Source organism: Dendrobates tinctorius, unplaced genomic scaffold (genome assembly GCF_039654945.1).
Source record: "Dendrobates tinctorius isolate UK_male_01 unplaced genomic scaffold, ASM3965494v1 ptg000215l, whole genome shotgun sequence".
In the NCBI taxonomy this organism is placed as follows: domain Eukaryota; kingdom Metazoa; phylum Chordata; class Amphibia; order Anura; family Dendrobatidae; genus Dendrobates; species Dendrobates tinctorius.
Genome location: NW_027361882.1, coordinates 2,834,666 through 2,850,460, shown reverse-complemented (window position 1 = coordinate 2,850,460; position 15,795 = coordinate 2,834,666). Strand labels below are relative to the sequence as shown.

The 15,795-nt window shown below is 49.5% G+C and overlaps 1 long non-coding RNA gene across 2 annotated transcripts in view; it reads right to left on the bottom strand.

The window, feature by feature from the left end:
* LOC141058829 (uncharacterized) overlaps positions 1-15,795 on the bottom strand; it is a 349,619-nt gene that overhangs the window by 79,988 nt on the left and 253,836 nt on the right. The window contains exon 1 of one of the 2 annotated variants that reach the window (XR_012222328.1): positions 3,001-3,144. The exons of the other annotated variant lie outside the window; for it this stretch is intronic. This is a non-coding gene — a long non-coding RNA (uncharacterized lncRNA). Of the gene's footprint in view, positions 1-3,000; positions 3,145-15,795 lie in introns of those variants that run through there. 2 annotated transcript variants of the gene reach the window in all.

Sequence of the window (15,795 nt, the reverse complement as noted above, 5' to 3'; positions counted from 1 at the left end):
GTCATCATTATCAGGAGGGATCCTCACCCGCACCACACCGGAGATATTCACGAGGTCTTGCATCACCTTCCCGGATCTTCCAATGATTCTCCCAATCAGAGCTTTGGGTACCAGAACCACATCTTTCCGCAAACCCCGCCGATCCATAGCCTCTCTTGCTATCACTAGGCGTCGAGCAGCTTCACATTACTCTGCCTAACCAATTGTTTGACACGTAGACACTGCAAATGCATCTCTTTCAGGACAGCTACTCGGTTTGATGTATCTTCTCTGGCTGATACTATCACCAACTGCCGAGTCTCAGGTGCCCAGTGCACCTTACAGGCTTTGACCGCCTCTTTGAAAGCCTCATGCACACCTTCCTCAGCACAGGCTTCTTGCATGTCTTCTGATACATCAATCACAGTCTTGAAGGACGTGGTCTTGCTCTCTTCCAGGCCAGGAGGCTCTGGTCTTACCACGGACACTTCCCTCACTACAGTTGACCCGACCGGGTGACTGTCTTCTTCAGTTCTTAACTCATCAACTTCACATGGTTGGATCACTTCATGACCCTTGGCCACTATGCTACTGGCAGTTCTGTCTTATCACTCACGCTCACCCGTGGTAAGTCTTCGTCCAACTTCTCCCGCAGAAGACTGTTAACTACTCCTCTGAGTTCCTCCATCTCTTCCTTGAGGTTCTTGTTCACACTTTGCCAGGTGGACAGGTGACCTCTGAGCTCCAAGATCTCTTTCTTGAGCTCCTCGACCCTGTGCTCAGCCGTTTGTCTCAGGACTCTTTCTCGTTTGACACATTCATCCACCTCCTCTCTGAGGGCCTTATTCAGTCCTTGCCACGTTACCATGGGGCCTTTGAGCTCAGAGACTTCTTTCTCTAGCCCTTCTATTCTGTGCTCCCTTCCTTTCTCAGAGCCACAGTCACCCCCCGAGATGGAGTCATCCCTCCAGTTACTCACTAACCGTCTGACTACTTCAGCCGTCTTATCCACCATGTCAGCGTCAGTTTTGTCACGAGATGTCTGGTCCATCCGTTGGGCTGACGTACCCCTTTACCCGGTCACTTCCACCTCTGACCTTTCCATGTCAGGAGCCGTCATCATCTTCGTATTGGTTAGCCCAACAGTAGGAACGTCTCCACCCTCCTGGCATATATCATCAAACCTGACAAAGTCCCGGCCCCACTCCAAGGCATACACTAAGTCTGATGGTATACTGCCCCCTTGGCACTCACTGCCTTCGAGCCCCTCAAACATTATTCTGTCTACCGCATAGTTCACTGTGACCCCATGTGCACAGCGAACCTGGACCATTTTCTCGGTCAGACAGAAAGTGAGAGGAGTTCCTACCAGCGTCACCTGACTCTTTGAGTCCAACCGTCCCGAGATCCCTTCCTGGTGTAGCATCACGGAACACACTTGCGGCCAGTCATCACTCGGAAAGAATATCCCACATTCTGGAAATGACATACATGAACACTGCAGTTTCCCAGACATACCCACTGAGCCAACCAGTGCTGCCATTTCTTCAAACTCGGCCCCTTTCTGGACCACCACCCCAATTTGGGTTACCGCCCCAATTTGGGACTGCAACCCCTTTTGGGACTCCACTTCTTTTGGTTACCACCCCAATTTGGGACTCCACCCCCTTTTGGGCTACCACCCCGATTTGGGTCACCGCCCCCTTTTGGGACTCCACCCCCTTTCGGCATCTCCCCATGTCTGTTGTACCGGTCTTCTCAGACCACAGTTCACACCACACAGTTTATGTCTCTTACGATACCAGACAAGTCCTTGCTGGCACCACCACAGCTCCTGCTGTCACCGATCACCGGCACCAACGGCTGCTGTTCACACACACAGTGGCTGGAGTCACTGCAGCTCCTGCTGCGCCGTCTTCGTGGACCTGCCGATCCACCGGAAGCCGCTTGTCACCTTCGTGGCCCCACTGAGCCACATCAAGCCGCTTGTCACCTTCTTGACTTCCACTGAGTCGAGAAAAAAGAAGAAAAAAAACACACCACAAAAAACTCAAAAACTCACGTGTCCTGACTGTGTGCTATTCAGGACGCTCCTGTCTCCACCTGAGACCGTCCAACACACAGGGCACACCAGGTGCGATTCAGGGAGCGACCCTCCTCCCAGGGTCTCCCCACACACCGGCCTCACCAGGTCCAGGGGCTCGGCGGGTGCTCTTCAGGACATCTGTCTCCGCCTGAGACTGCCCAACACTCGTGCCTCACCAGGTCCAAGGTCACACCACGTGCTCCTGGGATCCGACTCTTGTCCCAGGGCTGACCCTCCAGGACTTTTCCTCACTGAACCCTCCAGGTACACTGTCTTCCTCACTGACCCAGGTCAGTACCACACAAACACCTGTCCGAAACCTGTGTCGGCCACACGGGTCACCGTTTTACTCATTGACCCTGGTCAGTACCACACGAACACCGGTCCGTTTCTCCTGTGTTGCCCACACAGGTCCTCGGGTACCTCTTCTCCGCAGAGGCACCCTAGCAATCACCAGTCTCTTTCTCCTGGGGAAGCGGCCGCACTGGGCTCACCAATCTGGACAGTGCCTTACTCACTAGGCTGCCCCACGGTTTCCAGAACCACAGCCGGACAGTGGCTTCCCCACTTGCAGGCCGTCACAGGCTCTGCTCACACGTGGCCGGTCAGCAGCACATCACACGGCTTCCACAACCGTCAGCCCTCCTGGCTCAGCGTTGCTCTTTGCCACCAAATTTTGCAGTCCTCTTCCGTTGCTCCCAACAACAAGGCTACACCACTGCCCATAGCCTTCTCCACCAATTGTGAGGTAGCGCTGTCATTCAAGGTTGGGGGACACTCGCTTGGCAGCCACACAATCAGATCCAGCACGGGTTTTCATAAGCCAAACATAGTCCATGAGGTTTATTTGTCATCATAAACCACAGCAATATAAACAGCGTTACAGGATAGCGTCCATTATACAGGCTATTCAGCCTCATCCTTATCTCACCCACCTCAGGGTTCCCACATGGCTGCTTCTCCAGGCTGCAAAAATCCACTCACTCCTCAGGGACTCTCAGACACTGGCCGCCATTACACACACAGCCGCTCCACAGGCTGTTAGTGAGGAGATCCTTCTCCTCACGGGACCTTCCAAACTGGACCAATCAGGTCCCAGCATTCACCCCTGTGACCTACCCTAGCCACATTATATGGTCTATAGCCACGCCCACCGGGGTCACGTGACTATGACCTCATGACAGGTCCTTCACACACTCATAGCCTTTTACTATAGGTGTTATCAGACACACCCCTGGGTGGGTTTGTAGGTAACCAGAACCCGCCCATCGTCACCTGAAGACTTCTCCCTTATACTTAGAAACAACACCTCAGCAATGTCCTTGCTGATCACACATACACAAGTCTTCATCTCAAAGCCACCCACTTTGAGATACATAACTATCCTTCAGGATTCTGCCACTCATCCGTTGTCTTGGGACATCCACACAGCGCCCCCTAGTGGACACAGAGGTCATTACACCACACCCTTCCCGGTCCGTGAGAAAAACACGGAGACATGTCAGTGTTCGCGGGAGCGCACGGTCCGCAAAATTGCTGAACACGTGCACACGGAGAACATTTCACACTGCCCCCTGTGTTCGTGGACGGCCGCCGGGGAAGAAGCGCTACTGTAAGTGCTGTTCCCGGCGGCTGGTGCTGACCGCGGCTGTTATTCTGCTCTCCTGCTCTGCTGGCAATAGCGAGCATGAGAGCAGAATGAATGAAAACCCGACGTGGGGTCCCCCTCAGTTTATGAACCGACCAGATGAAACTTACAGCTGAGGGCTGCAGCTTCATCAAGGTTGATTCTCAAGAATAGAGGGGTCCCCACGCTGTTTTTTTAATTACTTAAATAATACAGCCCCAGCTGTAAGTTTCATCTGGTTGGTTCACAAACTGAGGGGGACCCCACGTCGGGTTTTCATTCATTCTTTCTCTCCTGCTCGCTGTTGCCGGTAGAGCAGGAGAGAAGAATGACAGCCGCGGTCAGCACGAACCGCCGGGAACAGCGATTTTACTGTAGAGCTTAATCCCGGCTCTGTCCGTGTGGTCCTGATGCAGCTCACGTGTGGCACACGGTTGCCACACGGAGGTACCACATGTCCACACGGACACGTATAGCTCCAGTACCACAATTTTCTGGACGTGCGAGACCGGCCTTACAGATGCTTCACACTAAACCTTGGAAATCAAGGTCCCAGAGTCTGCTGGAGGTCTAGTGTGAAGTTTCCACAATCAGTGGCGCACTTTTGACGGTGCGCCGTGCGCGCCAAAATCCAACTTTTCGGATTTTGGCGCGCACGGCGCACCGTCAAAAGTGCGCAGCGCAGGTCAAAGCGCAACTAGCGCACGGCCTGCGCACGATCTGCACACCCTATGCTAAAGATAGGGTGCGCCGATCGCAGGCGCCGCTGTGTGCTAGGAGGCGGCGCTACAAGCAAGGGGCGGGCAAGCCGGGCAGAGAGCCGGCTCGGGGGCGGAGCTACCCCCAGCCGTGCGTGCGCTTAAAAAGCGCTAATGTGAAACCACCCTTACCTGTATCTGTGTATCTGCCAGCCTTGCATCTGTCTATGTGACTGCCTTATGGGTTATCAGTCGATCTGCCTGCCATGTACTGTATCTGTCTGTCTGCTTGTCTTGATTCATATCCGTCTATCTGCCAGCCCTGACCTGTATCTGTCTTAACACGTTACATAGAATCATCCAGCATACATTATTTATCTCTTCTGCTATTGATTTTAACTTACTATTGCTATTGAATGCCGTTCTGACCTACATCTCCTGGATTTCATGTGGTAAAATATTGCTAAGTCTTGTACATGCTGCACAGTCTACAAAAAGATTAGAGCTTTTTAGCTTTTTTTTGTTTTTCTTGATTTAATCACCAGCAGTTATTATTGAAAAGTGATATAAACTTTGTCAACCACAACCATCGCTTACTGCACTTTTTTTTTTCCTTTTTTTTGGGGTCAAGTAGTGCTTGAAGGATTTACTAAAGTCATTGCAAATTATTAAAATTTGGAAAGAATACCAACTTGTAATCATTTCCAATTGGAACAAACTGCAGGGGCTGGAGCAAATTGGACTAAGGCTGTGTTCACACACAGCTTTTTTTGTGTTTTTCCCGCGGATTTACCAAAAAATCCACTCAAAAAACGCTTAAAAGAAGCTTCCCATTCATTTTAAGGCTATGTGCACACGTACAGTTGTGGCCAAAAGTATTGACACCCCTTCAATTATTTTGGCTAAAGGTTGTACAACCAAGTAATAGGCTGAGGGTGCCAATACTTTTGTCTGGCCCATTTTTGGAGTTTTGTGTGAAATGATCAATGTTTTGCTTTTTGCTTCATTCTCTTTTGTGTTTTTTCATTTAAGACAAATTAAGGCCTCTTTCACACATCAGGTTTTCGCCGTCAGGCGCGATCCGGCGCTTTTGACAGAAACCGGATCCGGCGAAATGCAATGCCGGATCCGGTTTCCCCCCCAATGACTTGCATTTGCGCCGGATCGCGCCGGATGGCCATGCGTTTCATCCGGTTTTCGCCGGATCCGGCAATGTGTCGCGATCCGGCATCTGGAAAAAACAGTGACTGTAACGTTTTTTGTCTCTGGCGAAAAAGCCGGACACGCCGGATCCGGCGCGTCCGGCTTTTTCACACAATGAAAGCCTATGAGCGCCGCAATGCGCCGGATCCGGTTTTTTGGTCTGAGCATGCTCAGTAGCTCTGCCCACAAGACATATATAAAAGCAAGACAGTGGGACCCACTACTTTTTTTTAGATCGGCCGATCCATTCCGATACGATATTTTTCAGTATCGGCTGGTATCGCTCAACACTAGTCATTAGCCATTCAGGTTGATCGGCGTTTGCGTGAACACAAAACTGCACGAGAGGTGTTGCCACCTGTTGAACAAATGTCTGAACCTATGCAATGTGAAAGAGTTTTGTCTAGGGCACAACGTCAGGAGTTCAGAAGGCGTAATAAGCTGTGTTTTTTCTGTGGAGATGCCTCTCATATTATTTCTGTCTGCCCTAAACGAGAGAAACGTTTTGCACACACATTTGCTGTGGGTGGTGTTCAACCTAAGTTTCTTCTGGCAATTACTCTGATCTGCTCCCTGTCCACATTTTCCGCTAAGGCTTTTGTGGATTCGGGAGCAGCTCTGAACCTGATGGACTTGGATTTTGCTAAACGTTGTGGGTTTCCAATGACACCTCTGCGGATGCCTATCCCTTTGAGGGGTATTGATGCTACTCCTTTGGCGAAGAATAAACCTCAGTTTTGGACCCAGGTGGTAATGCGGGTCGCCCCAGACCATCAAGAAAATTGCAGATTTTTGGTGTTGCACAATTTGCATGATACCATTGTTCTGGGGTTTCCCTGGTTGCAAATCCATAATCCAGTTTTGGATTGGAAATCTGTGTCTGTGGTGAGTTGGGGTTGTCGGTGTGCCCTTAGTGACGCTCCTATTTTCTCCACCTCTCCCCAGTCGCATGATGTTCCTGACTATTTGGCTGATTTTTATGATGTATTTAGTGAGAATGAGTCTGCGTATATGCCTCCTCATAGGAGTTATGACTGTGCAATTGAGCTGAGTCCTGGGTGTAAATTTCCCAAGGGTCGACTTTTTAATTTATCTGTACCCGAGCACGAGGCTATGCGATCTTATATTAAGGAGTCGTTGGAGAAGGGTCATATTAGACCATCCTCTTCACCCTTAGGTGCTGTTTTTTTTTTTTGTGGCCAAGAAAGATGGTTCATTAAGGCCTTGTATTGACTATCGTGCCCTCAACAAAATTACTGTTAAATATCAGTATCCATTACCCCTGATTTCTGATCTATTCTCCAGAGTTAAAGGTGCTTGCTGGTTTACCAAGCTTGACCTCAGGGGGGCGTATAATCTTATTCGCATTAAGCAGGGGGATGAATGGAAGACGGCGTTTAATACTCCGGAGGGACATTTTGAGTACCTGGTGATGCCTTTTGAGCTCACTAATGCCTCTTCTGTCTTCCAGTGCTTCATGAATGATATTTTCTGAGACTTTGTGGATAAATTTTTGATCATCTATCTGGATGATATTTTGATCTTTTCCAAGGATTGGGACTCTCATGTGGAACATGCTCGGACTGTTTTCCGGATTGTGAGTGAGAATTCCCTGTATGTCAATGGATCGAAATGCCTTTTTGGGGTACAGAGAATTTCATTTTTGGGATTTATTTTGTCTCCATCAACTATTGAAATGGACCCGGCCAAGGTACAGGCCATTTATGATTGGGTTCAGCCCACTTCTTTGAAGGCCCTCCAGAAGTTTTTGGGTTTTGCTAATTTTTATCGTAAATTTATAGCTAATTTTTCTGGTATTGCCAAACCATTGACTGATTTGACTAAGAAGGGGGCTGATGTGCTGAATTGGTCTCCGGAGGCTGTTTCTTCTTTTCAGGAGCTGAAGCGAAGGTTCACTTCTGCTCCGGTTTTGCGGCAACCTGATGTCTCACTCCCGTTTCAGGTAGAGGTGGACGCTTCTGAGATTGGTGCAGGAGCTGTTCTGTCCCAAAAAGATCCTGTAACATCTAAAATGAATCCCTGTGCTTTGTTTTCCCGAAAGTTCTCCCCATCCGAACGTAACTATGATGTGGGGAATCGGGAACTGTTAGCCATGAAATGGGCATTTGAGGAGTGGAGACATTGGTTAGAGGGAGCTAAACATCAAGTCGTGGTCCTTACTGACCACAAGAATTTGATTTACCTGGAGTCGGCCAAACGCTTGAATCCTAGACAGGCTAGGTGGGCCTTGTTTTTCACACGTTTTGATTTTGTGGTCTCTTTTCTTCCGGGCACTAAGAATGTCAAGGCAGACGCCCTCTCTAGGAGTTTCTTTGCTGATTCTCCTATTGTGACCAAGCCTACTACCATCTTAGGTGAGGGGGTAGTTCTTTCTGTCATCTCACCCGACTTAAGACGTGTTCTGGTAGAGTTTCAGGAGGACAAACCTGAGCGTTGTCCCATTGGAAAATTGTATCTTCCTGACCAGTGGAGGAAGAGAGTGATGTCTGAGGTTCATTTCTCCGCATTGGCTGGTCATCCAGGTATTTTTGGTACTAGAGATTTGGTGAGTCGGTCTTTTGGTGGCCCACCTTGTCTCGTGATGTCAGGAATTTTGTGCAGTCCTGTGGGACTTGCTCCCGGTCTAAACCTTGTTCTCGCTCTAGTGGGTTGTTGATGCCTTTGCCGGTGCCCAGGAGGCCCTATACCCATATTTCAATGGATTTTATCTCGGATATGCCTGTCTCTCAGAGAATGACTGTTATTTGGATGATATGTGATAGATTCTCTAAGATGGTCCATCTTGTACCACTCCCTAAGTTGCCATCTTCCTCAGAGTTGGTGCCCTTGTTTTTGCAACAGGTGGTTCGCTTCCACGGGATTCCTGAGAACATTGTATCTGACAGAGGGGTTCAGTTTGTTTCTAGATTTTGGAGGACTTTCTGTTCCAAGCTGGGAATTCAGTTGTCCTTCTCCTCTGCGTTTCACCCTCAGACCAATGGGCAGACGGAGAGAACAAACCAGACTTTGGAGTCGTATTTGAGATGTTTTATTTCTGCTGATCAGGATGATTGGGTTTCATTTTTGCCCTTGGCCGAATTTGCTTTAAATAATAGAGCTAGTTCTGCCACTTTGATGTCACCTTTTTTTTGTAACTTTGGGTTTCATCCTCGATTCTCTTCAGGGCAGGTGGAGTCTTCTGCCTGCCCAGGTGTTGACACTGTGGTGGAGAGAATGCACCAGATTTGGGACCAAGGAAAAGGCCCAGCGGTTTTCCAACCGGCATAGGACCATTGGTCCCCGGTTTAAGGTGGGTGATATGGTTTGGTTGTCATCAAAGAATATCTCTATGAAGGTGGCTTCTCCAAAGTTTAAACCTAGATTTATTGGACCTTACAAGATTTTGGAGATTCTTAATCCGGTCTCTTTTCGATTGGCTCTTCCTGTTACATTCAAGATCTATGACGTGTTTCATAAGTCTCTGTTAAAGAGGTTTGTTGAGCCAGTAGTTCCTGTGGTGGCACCTCCTGACCCTGTATTGGTTGAAGGTAATGTGGAATATGAGGTTGAGACGATACTGGATTCTCATCTGGCTAGACGGAGACTCCAGTATTTGGTTAAATGGAAGGGTTATGGCCAGGAGGATAATTCTTGGGTCCCTGCATCCGATATTCATGCCGAAAGATTGGTTTGTGCTATTCATCGGGCCCATCCTGATCACCCTGGTGGTGTGGATGAGGGTTCGGTGACCCCTCCTCAAGGGGGAGGTACTGTTGTGAGTTCATTCTCCCCTTCACCTTTGATGTCTGATGAACTCCCTCTGCTGGTGAAGAGAGGTAGTGAAATTGATTGGGATGGGAAGAACCTGTCATCTGAACAGGCGGAGTGTGATTGGACATCTGGAATTTCTGAGTGGATATAAGGCAGCCGACGCCCTGCAGGGCTGCTGGTGATCCTTTCTGCTATGAGCTCTTGCATCCAGCTTAGTTCCTGTCTACTAAAAGCTAAGTTTTTGCCCTGCTATTATTCCATGAGATTTTGTCTGGTTTCCTTAGTGTTTGTATTCAGCCAGTCCTGGTTGGGACTGGCTGAATTCCATTTTTGTCTCTGATCAGTTGATCTCTTTGCTCTGTTTTCAGAATATACCTGAGTGCTGATATAGTGATTTTGAAGTCTAGCGACTTCAGGGCCTTTTTCCCTATTAGACGGTTGGGACATTTTTGGTAGGGTTTTTTGCAGGTTGCAGCCAGCATCTTTTCTGTCCTGTCCTATCTAGTTAGTTGGGCCCCATCGCTTGCTCAGCCTGTCTTTCTGTCTGTGTTTGTGTTTTCATCTGTTTTTCACCAACAATACATATTGGGGGCTGTCTATTGCTTTGGGGTCTGCTCTGGGGCAGTTTAGATTTCCCCTTTGCTTCTTTAGGCTTATGTAGTTCTCCGGCTGTGGCGAGGGGTCTAGGGCACTGTAGGAACCCCCCACGGCTACTGTTAATTGTGGTGTATAGGATCAGGGGTCTGCAATCCGATAGCTACCAACCTCTCCGGTTTTCTGGACTTGTATTTTTGTTTTCTCCTCCTCCGGTGACTCATTCATAACAGTCCCCACAGTACATTCCTCCACCCATAGTATGATGCTCCCCACAGTACATTCCCCCACACACAGTATAAAGTCACAACTAGAGTTGAGCGACTTTTGGTTTGTTAGGGTCGAATTTCGTTTCATGAAACCCGACTTTTCCAAAAGTCGGGTCGAGCAAGATCGTCCGATTATAGGGAAAAGTCGGGGTTGTCCCAAAACACGAAACTCAATGTAAGTCAATGGGGAATAAAAGTCGGCAGTGAGAGGACAGGAAACACACCTACAGTGCCCATTTGAATGCCAAAAGCATCAATTCTTCTTACTTAAGCTTGTCAACCTTAATTAACTTCATAATACAAGTTACGCACTGAAAAATGGGGGTTATTTTGCTAAAGTTGTGGGGGGGAGGGCTGGCTGCAGGTTTTCATGTGCCCTGGGCGAAAGAGCGCCCCTTTAACACATACCACAACTCATCATGCTCCGATACGGCAGAGAAATAGCGGTATAGTACAATGAAAAATACCTCACTTTTTACATCTCATGACGAGGCCCATCTATTTCTCCATACAGAATCATTTGTCCCATATAATGTTTGAAACAGTATATGATGAGCTCCACATAATGCTACAGTATATGTTGGTCCCCATGGATGAAGCTCCACTGTCTTATGGGCCCAAATAATGCTCCAAACATAATGGGCCCCATTTCTAATGCTCTAGTGTATAATGGGCCCTGTAAATGCTGCTCCAGTGTCTGATGTCCACCTTTGGAATGTTCCAGTGTATGGTGGGCCCCATCTATCATTCTCCAGAGTATAGTGCTCCCCAAAAATTGCTGTCCCAACATTGAAAGCAATCAAATAAGTCTCCTCGCTAGGGAATCCCTGTACTAGTCTAGACTCCTCGTCGTCCCCATCTTCCATCTCACTGCACAGTATTTCAACTTTGCAAGTGCTGTGATCCTGGGCAAGCAGGGGGGGCCCACTCGTTGGCGACGGCACTGGCACAGGGCCCCTGATAGTACGGTGGTGTGTCTGATGGCGGGTGGGCCGAACCTGCACTTTCATCTGCAGCTTCCTCTTTGTCACCGTGTAAGATGGAACTGTATATGGGAAGGGTAACCTGAGTTTCATCAGGGTCAGATTCAGGCCGGGTAGCGTGCGAGGGGAATGTAGTGGTCTGGGTCAATGTACCAGCAGATTCATCGAGCAGTGGCTGGGCATCAGTGCACTTGTGTCGCCCCCAGGAGTACGGTCGCCACAGTGGCATTACCTTCTTCCTAGGGAGTGTGATGTCATGCTTGGGAGCAACGAACGATCTCTCTAGCAGGTTAACTGATTGGGCGGCGTTATTCCCACGAGTCATGACCCTCCAAACAGCGTTCATGAAGGCAAAGTGTTTGTTTTACGTGGGCAGTATGGTTGCAAAGCTGAACCTTAAAGGAATGTCCAGAAGGGCACCACCAGGAGTGGAGCCTACGGTTAAATTCGACTCCACCTGGGAAACCTCAACCATGCCAGCTACAGAACAGATGCACACATTGCAAGCTTAATTCCGTTAACGAACGAGACTCCGTCATGCCCCGCGGTCCGAGTCCGGCTTACTAGAGGGACACGTGAGGCTCTGGCACATGAGATTGGCCAATAACTGGTGTGTCATGCCCTTACATGTCCGTGGCTGCATGTGCGCTACACTGAAAAGGCCAGCGTTTGTCGCTTACAGGTGCAGATAACCCGCTGAACAACGTTAGTGATGGGGATCACTGATTACAATTATTACCCGCGAACAATGATTTCCCAGTAATTGCAGGTCAACCGCAGTTCCGGAATTAGGCCTAACCGTCATTCCTGAAAAAATGGAAAACTTACGTGTGCAAACCACAGGTGCTGTAGCTTGCTTAACAGCTCGCCAGCCGTTCTCACGCCCAGTATGGATTACACGTGATTGCACAAAGGTGAGAAAGGGTACCGTATCCCCAGATAACATGTATGGATAGCGTACACATTCAAAATATATGTCTCAGGAGGCAGGCTCAGACGGTGTTAGGCCCAGTATGGATTGCACGTGATTGCACAAAGGTTAGAAAGGGTACCGTTTCCCCGGATAACATGTATGGATAGCGTACACATTCAAAATATATGTCTATACATCAGGAGGCAGGCTCAGACGGTGTTAGGCCCAGTATGGATTGCACGTGATTGCACAAAGGTTAGAAAGGGTACAGTATCCCCAGATAACATGTATGGATAGCGTACACATTCAAAATATATGTCTCAGGAGGCAGGCTCAGACGGTGTTAGGCCCAGTAAGGATTTCACGTGATTGCACAAAGGTTAGAAAGGGTACCGTATCCCCAGATAACATGTATGGATAGCGTACACATTCAAAATATATGTCTCAGGAGGCAGGCTCAGACGGTGTTAGGCCCAGTATGGATTGCACGTGATTGCACAAAGGTTAAAAAGGGTACAGTATCCCCGGATAACATGTATGGATAGCGTACACATTCAAAATATATGTCTCAGGAGGCAGGCTCAGACGGTGTTAGGCCCAGTATGGATTGCACGTGATTGCACAAAGGTTAGAAAGGGTACCGTATCCCCAGATAACATGTATGGATAGCGTACACATTCAAAATATATGTCTCAGGAGGCAGGCTCAGACGGTGTTAGGCCCAGTATGGATTGCACGTGATTGCACAAAGGTTAGAAAGGGTACCGTTTCCCCGGATAACATGTATGGATAGCGTACACATTCAAAATATATGTCTATACATCAGGAGGCAGGCTCAGACGGTGTCAGGCACAGTATGGATTTGATGGCCCAGATTACACAGCGGAGGAGCAGGGAGAGGTAAAGATTGCAAATGCTGGGGCCCTGCCCAAGCTAGGGGGGCCCACTCGTGGGCGTCGGTACTGGCACTGGGCCCCTCATAGTACAGCGGTGTGTCTGACGGCGGGTGTGCACCACCACCGTCAGAGACACTTGATTGCACTATGAGGGACCCTGTGCCAGTGCCCGCGCCCAAGAGTCTGCCTACCCACCTGTCCAGGGCAACGGCACTCGCACGGTGTCGTGCGCTAGGTGGTGACCCTGGCCATGGGGGGGAGGCAGCACAGTTAGGGAGTTTTAGAAAGTGGCATATGTTGATGTTGGACATTCAGCTGATGCAAAAGGCGAAATAGGTGAAGTCCCAGGAAGAGGTGGACTAAAGCAAGCCATTTTTCTGTCACCCTATGTGTCATCAGGGGAAGGTGGGACAAAATCCTTGGAAACCCATGCATGGTTCATTTTAATGAAGGTTAGATCATCCACATTTTGGGTTGACAGACGGGTCCTTTTTTCTGTCAGGATTGATCCAGCTGCACTGAAGACTCTTTCCGATAGCACACTTGCAGCTGGGCAAGCGAGCTCCTGTAAGGCATATTGGACCAATTCAGGCCAGGTGTCCAGTTTAGCGGCCCAATAGTCAAAGGGGAATGACCTGTGTGGGAGAACATCGATATGGGAGGAAAAGTAGTTTGTAACCATAGTTGACAACTGCTGTCTCCTGTCACTTTCCATCGATGCAGTATTACCAGTTGTGTGAGCGGTATTTGAAAAATCAGTCCACAACATTGTCATGAAACCCGTCTCCAACGCCACTTCTGCTGTGTGCACCACGAACACCTCTGCCAAGCTGCCCCCGGCCCGTACGGCTCGTGTGAGAACCATCACCGCTGCTGTGTGCTGGGAATGCCTCAAGCAACCGATTTACCAGAGTTGCTTGTTTATTAGCCAATATTAGGTCAAGGTTCTCCTGTGGCATGATGTTTTGTAATTTGCCTTTATAGCGTGGATCCAGGATGCTGGCCAACCAGTAGTCGTCATCGTTCATCATTTTGGCAATGCGGGGGTCCCTTTTTAGGATCTGCAAGGCATAATCTGACATGTGGGACAATGTTCCCGGTGTCAATGATGCACTGCGAGTGCTGGGTGGAGGAGCACTTTCTGGCAAATCCACATCCCTCCAGTCACGCACAAACCCTGTACCAGACCTTGCCACGCCAACATTTTCACTTGCCCCACGAGATGCATCCTCCTCCCCTAAGTAATCATCCCCATCATCATCCTCCTCTTCTTCCTCCACCTCGTCCTGGAGTGGTCCCTGAGCAGACAATGGCTGAATGTCATCAAGGATTCCCTCCTCCTCTTCCTCCTCATCAACATTGGCTGCAGACGCCTGCTCCTTAAGGTGCGTCAAAGATTGCATGAGCAGACGCATAAGTGGGATGCTCATGCTTAGGATGGCGTCGTCTGCGCTTACCAGCCGTGTGCATTCCTCAAAACACTGAAGGACTTTACAGAGGTCTTTCAGCTTCGACCACTGCACACCTGTCAACTCCATGTCTGCTCTCAAAGTGCCTGGCCGTGTATCCTCCCACAAATGCATTATGGCCTGCCTCTGCTCGCACAGCCGCTCCACCATGTGCAGGGTGGAGTTCCACCTTGTTGCAATGTCGATAATGAGGCGGTGGTTGGGAAGGTGGAGCAATCGCTGCAGCTTCTACATACGAATGGAGTGTACAGGCGACCGGCAGATGTGCGCGCACAGTCTTCGCACCTTCTGGAGCAGGGCTGTTAACTCCGGATAATTTTTGAGGAAGTACTGCACCACCAGGTTCAAGGTGTGAGCCAAGCAAGGTATGTGGCTGAGTTTTGAAAGGGCTATGGCTGCCACAAAATTACGGCCGTTATCACTAACTACCTTGCCTGCCTCAAGATGTACACTGCCCAGCCATGACTCAGTTTGTCGCTGAAAGTACTCGGCCAGCACCTCGGCGGTGTGTCTGTCGCCCAAACACATCATCTGCAACACAGCCTGCTGACGCTTTCCACTAGCTGCTCGATAGGGGGACACCTCGTGTGCAACAGTGGCAGCTGCAGATGGAGTGCTCGTACGACTGCGCTCTGTGGACGAGCTTTCGCTTCTGGAGGAGGAGGAGGAGGAGGGTCGAACGCCTACAGCCAACTGTTTCCTATACCGTGGGCTAGGCAGCACTGTCCCACCACCGCTGTCCCCTGTGGACCCTGCATCCACCACATTAACCCAGTGCGCAGTGATGGACACGTAACGGCCCTGGCCATGCCGACTGGACCATGCATCAGTTGTGAGGTGCACCTTTCCGCTCACTGACTGCTTGAGTGCATGGACAATGCGGTCTTTCACATGATGGTGGAGGGCTGGGATGGCTTTGCGAGAGAAGAAGTGGCGACTGGGTAGGTCATAACGTGGTACTGCATAGGCCATGAGTTCGCGGAAAGCTGTGCTTTCCACCAACCGAAAGGGCATCATCTCAAACGAGATTAGTTTGGCAATGTGGGCGTTCAAACCCAGTGTACGCGGATGAGAGACTGAGTACTTTCTTGACTTACTCATAGTGTCTGGGAGGGTGAGCTGGACTTGAGAGCTGCATATGGTGGAAGTAGCGGTGGACAGGGCGGACTGAGAGAGGGTTGATGATGGTGATGGAGTTGGTGTTCTTTCTGATGGCCTAGAATCAGTCTTTCGTTGATATAACAGTGGGATTCCCTGACTGCTGTGGCCTTGCAACGACACCTCAACATTTGCTGCTGTGCTAACCG